Here is a 5,878-nt window from a genome sequence, read left to right on the forward strand (position 1 = left end):
TTTTAATGCATCATATCAATATAAGAGTATACACGAAAAGTATAAGGATATATACATGTATTTATTTACGAATACGAAGGTACACGTATACCATACGCACGCAGATACCCTATAGAAAGGAACAATATTTAAAATATGTGTATGCAAATCGAATGGGCTAATTTTTACAAGGAAACATAAATATGTTTCAATATATTTCTTTTAATGTGATTAACATTTTTAATAATAACGTATAATTTTCAATATATATATATATATATATATGTGTGTGAGTGTGTGTGTGTATATATATATGTGTGTGTGTGTGCGTGCGTATATATTTTCTTTGTTATTATACGTTGTTTTAATATATAAATTAGGTGTATAATATGTGTGAGTGAGTATGTTTATCTGTATAGATCGTGTTTTCTGGTGTTATAAACATAGATATCCTCTCCAATACTGGGTAAATTTGAGGGTATTATATTGGTGTAATTTTATATGTGTAATTTTCTTTTTTTTTTTTCAGTAAGAAAAATTATAGCCCATTTCAAATAACTTTTTCTGTGTAAATTTACAAAAAAAACAAAAATTCTCTCTTTTTGGGTTCTCTTTTTTTTTTCTTTCTTTTTTAGACAGAAAAAGAAACAAGTGGTATCCTTTAAATTTCAGATATGTTATCGGTATTCCACAGTCTGCTTTTCAGAGAGCTTCTCTTTTTGGTGTGCGTATGGGAAAAATCCAATGTCATTGACAACAGCAGACACCATCCCTCAGTTGATAGACGATACAGCAAAGTTCCGACATAAGGTGCACCAATGAAGATTATAAGACGCAGGTAGGCTGATAGACTGGTATGTAGGTAACTTAGTAATTCCAATACTCCAAGGTCGTTATTGGTTGTACAGAACAACAAATGAAATAAAAGGGACAGAAGCTGCTAGCAGACACGTGTGCATGCGTAAGTGTGTTGTTATTTCTCATTACAATGTGCGTGTGTGTGTGCAGTGTTATGTGTATACGTGCGTGTGTATACATGCTTTTACACGCAGACTTCATCAAGACCTGTTCGCCTGAGAAATAAAAAAAAAAGAAAACAATACGAGGAATTAATTATAATGGAACCTCTAGCGCTGAGAGTTAAAACATAATTGATTGGGTTTTATATAAATTAATAAAATCAATGATCTGTCAGAAAGCAAACCAGAATGAGTTTTCAAGTCTAACCTCATAATCGCAGTGGGTACTTAAAGAGAGTACATGTCGAAAACATTTTATAACTAGATGTATAAACTGGCTTATTTTATTCTGTATATGCAACACAATAAGAGTATTGTATACATACTCGGCTTGATAAAGACACAGATTAAATAATTTAATATAACAGAAGTAATTATATTAAGTACAAAATATTTCGTAAAACTGTATAAAATAATTCTGTTTTACTTTATACATGGGGTTTACTTACTGTGTTCTCTCAGAACCAGAACCCTATACTAAACATTTGAAGAATAAATCGAAGATAGTAAATATAAACGTTTCAGAAGCTGACAACTTTGTCAGTTTATAAAGATTGCCGCAGTAATTAAGACACTATTCTATTCATCGGGTGTACAAGTATATAATGGACGGGTCTAACACAGAGGAATCTATAAAACATTTCGTGTATTAAAAGAGAAATATATTAACGCGTTATACTGAAATTTACTAACACCTGCCTATGAATCAGTATGAAACGAAGATAAAAAAGAATTATATATAGAATGACACATTTTTTAATCATATATCACCTTATATTCACATTAGCACACACGCACATATATATGCATGTGTGTACGTATACACATAGGCACATATATAGTAGTAAGTTATGAAATATATATATATATATATATGTATACATATATATATATATATATATGTATATTAGTGTATATCTTATTCCGTATCTTTCTATGTGTTTACAAATATTGTGTATGCGTCTATTTTAAACATTAGAGTTAACAAAAGGCATTTCACATAAAATTATATGTTAGAATTACACACACACACACGCACACACACACACACACACACATATATATATATATATATAGAGAGAGAGAGAGAGAGAGAGAGAGAGAGATAGAGAGATAGATAGATAAATAAATAGATAGATTGATAGATAGATAGATAGATAAGGTATAGATTACTGAAAGCACATGCACACAGTGTAGAACAAGAGAGAGTTAGAGAGATGTTAAACTGATAGAAAGATCGGTATAAGGACAATAAGATATGCGTTTTATAGCATCAATGATAGATATATTAAGTTTAAAAGAGATAGAGAAGTACACACACACAAAGTCTCAGTGTAGCACTGTTATACACATAGAAGCGAAAAGAAATAGGGAGAGTTAATATGGGGATTTACATATATATAAATGTATACATATATAGATACATATACATATGCAAATACAATGTTTTAGATATTTTTTATTAATCAACATTAAGAAACTTCAATGAAATCTTGTATCATTTACTTATATAAATTGTGACTTAAAACTATATGTAAACGAAGGGAATAAATGGTACTTCAACTGTGTCTAAATCAATAACTGTGCGAAAGAATGAAAAAAAGAAAGAAAGGAAAGAAATATACCGCTTGACAGTGATGTTAGTTAGGGGACCCACGACGGGCGAATACGGTTAGTGACAGACAGACATGTTTAATATACAGACAGACAGCCGGGCAGACACACACTGACTAGCAAGTTGTAGTCTCGTCCCGTCCCGATCGAAAAACAACAGAATGGTAAAATCACATCCACGAGGATTTAAGTCAGTAGTGCAGCGCTGTCTGTCTGCATTTTCATTCCGTAATGAGGAGCGTTGCAGTGTTTCATTCAACGTTTTTTCTTTTTTCTCTCTTTTTTTTAAGAGTTTACTTTTGAAATATCTCTTGTGTTATTTAGGGGCAATGATTTAATTTGAGCACTGGCAGCTTTAGCATAATTATCATCGCCATCGTCATCAGCGCTAGCATCAGTAGTTGGCTTTCATGATAGCAGCGCTAGTATAAGTAGTTGTTATAGAAAAGAGCGAGTGCGCGCTGTGGTTGCAAGCGTAGTTGTAGCACCAACAGTGAATACTTAAACAATCGTCTGGATAATATGAATTTGGCTATCACACATAGATATGCTGCAGCGTGCAGTGCATGCATACTAGTATATATATATATATATATATATATACACATATATATATATATATATATATGGGTGTGTGTGTGTGTGTGTGTGTGTGTGCGCGCGTGCGCGCTTAATTATACGTTGCGGTAATTACTAGAATTTTTACCGGTTTTCCTATAGCGTGTAACTATCATATTCTACTAAGAAAATAATCATTAGTTTTCTTATAGCGTGACAGAAAATATCTATGAGAAACCATAACTTATCAAATGTAACAATGCGGTATGTTCTCAGTATATTATGTGTTTAATATTGCATTCTCAGTAAATTACGACACACGGCGATATAATTGTGGCACACTGGGTATCGTGGGAGCTATCAAGTTTACCAACGTTGAGTTTGGTCAGTACAACATGGTTGATCATTGGAATACCCAGGTAGTGTATATATGAGGAGACGCCCCTGCAGAAGCTGCAAGAAATCTAATGGCATTTCTTCTACTATGGATATACATGCGACGGGAAATCGCTTGGACACACAGTACTGATATGAAACTCGTTTCGAGGGAATAAACAGTTTCCACGCGCATAGAGTGAATGTAGAATTTATATATATATATATATATATATATATATATATATATATATATATGTGTGTGTGTGTGTGTGTGTGTGTGTGTGTGTATGTGTGTGTTGTACTTTAGTTCTAATAACCGTTAAATATAAACGCTTGATTAGTTTGTGACTCCACGGCATGCAGTACTAGCTCCGATCACATGTATATATATATATATATATATATATATATATATATATATATATATATATATATATATATATATATATATATATATATATATTATCCCGTCGTTCTGCATTTGCGGTATTCAAATTCGCTTAATATAATATTTTTATTAATGCAGATTTCCAAAGTGTATCGAACCCAATATATATTAAGGATTTAAAAATAAAAAAATGACCCTTGCATTACCATCTAGAATCTACACCAAAACATTTCGCTTTCGACCTAATTTTCTTTTGACGTTTATGACTTAGGTATGAAGACATGTCTGTTTCAGGGCGTAAAATTTAACATGAAACAATATGTATCAGATTAGACATGCCTATTCGTAATGCGGTCATTCGACCTTCATCTGCAAAATTACCGTTGTTTAATGTTCACACTTTTGCACCGATTTTCCCCAGGTAAACCACAAAAATACAGTCGCAAAGCTGTGAGTACCCTATATACAAAGTTTCATATCAGTAGACAAACAGAAACAAACTGACCGAAGAGTTTTAGGAAACATTTTATCAAAAAATATAGATCAGTACATAAATATGCATAGAAAGATGATTGTGTTTTCTATAAAAAATGTTTATGCAAACATCACGCAAGTATAAACCTTGTATATTATGGGCATTAATATAATAGCACGTAATAGTTTACTAAAGATGATCATCCTATAAGAAAAGAAAAACGATTAAAGCGAGTTAATCGAAATGAATGGATAAAAGAAGAAAACAAATTGGCTATACATTTTATAGATGTGTGCAATTCCACGAGCCGTATACCACAAAGTTATATTTCCATTTAAAAAAAAAAATAGAAAAAAGGTGTTTAAATATGAATATCAATTAAACAAATTCATAGGATTATATATATATATATATATATATATATATATATATACATATATATATATATATATACATATGTATATGTACATATATGTATATATATATATGTATATCTACATATGTATATTTACGTATATATATATATATATATATATATATATATGCACCCACATATATATATATATATATATACATGTATACATATGTATATAGCTATATATGTATATGTATATGAACACAGACACACACATATATATACACACACATAAATATATATATATATATATATATATATATATATATATATATAGAGAGAGAGAGAGAGAGAGAGAGAGAGAGAGAGAGAGAGAGAGACAATAGATTTATTTAAGCATAAGTTCATCTATTATAACCACATGCTTCCGTAAGCTTATCTAAATATCTTTAGATAGGATAACATCGTATAATTCAGTCAAAATAAAAAGATATATATTTTTCTGGACAGCTTGATTCTAAGTTTTTTTTTCTCGAAAACGAAACATTTTATGATGATTTCGATATAACTACTTTATAAAATAAAGCAAATACATTTTAAAATATATTGACTGTCATTGCAGATACAATAATATGTATTAATATATATTTACTACTGTATCACACATATATAAATATTAATAAATATATATATATAAATATACGTTTATTTGTATATGTGCATATATATATATAAATATATAAATATAAATATGCGTATGTGCATGATACATACTGTATATTTAGTATATATATGTGCGTGTGTGGGTGTGTGTAAATAACGCGTATACTTATGAATATTGTATACATACATATATATATATGTGTGTGTGTATATTTATATTCACGCACAAATACACACATCCCACGAACATACACGCACACACTCGCAAACAACCACACACATGCCCACATAGATATCAATATAATGGATAAAATTTGTCTGTAATTAATATTATTTTTGATAGAATTTAGTATAAGGCGGCATTAAAAATAATATATATGTATATATATATATATATATATATACGTATATATATACACATATATATGTATATATGAATATATGTATTA

At 29.8% G+C, this 5,878-nt stretch overlaps 1 long non-coding RNA gene across 1 annotated transcript in view; it reads right to left on the minus strand.

Moving 5' to 3' along the window:
• Window positions 1-3,105, minus strand: part of LOC145267166 (uncharacterized) — a 460,929-nt gene extending 457,824 nt beyond the window's left edge. Inside the window, exons 1-2 of the long non-coding RNA XR_013864835.1 lie at window positions 2,624-3,105; window positions 1-1,052 (exon numbers count right to left, since the gene is read on the minus strand). The exon at window positions 1-1,052 is cut by the window's left edge and continues 127 nt beyond it. This is a non-coding gene — a long non-coding RNA (uncharacterized LOC145267166). The remainder of the gene's footprint in view (window positions 1,053-2,623) is intronic.
• Window positions 3,106-5,878: the final 2,773 nt, after the last annotated feature.

Source organism: Euprymna scolopes, chromosome 4, assembly GCF_053919585.1.
Source record: "Euprymna scolopes isolate OS-2025 chromosome 4, ASM5391958v1, whole genome shotgun sequence".
Taxonomy (NCBI): Eukaryota; Metazoa; Mollusca; class Cephalopoda; order Sepiida; family Sepiolidae; genus Euprymna; species Euprymna scolopes.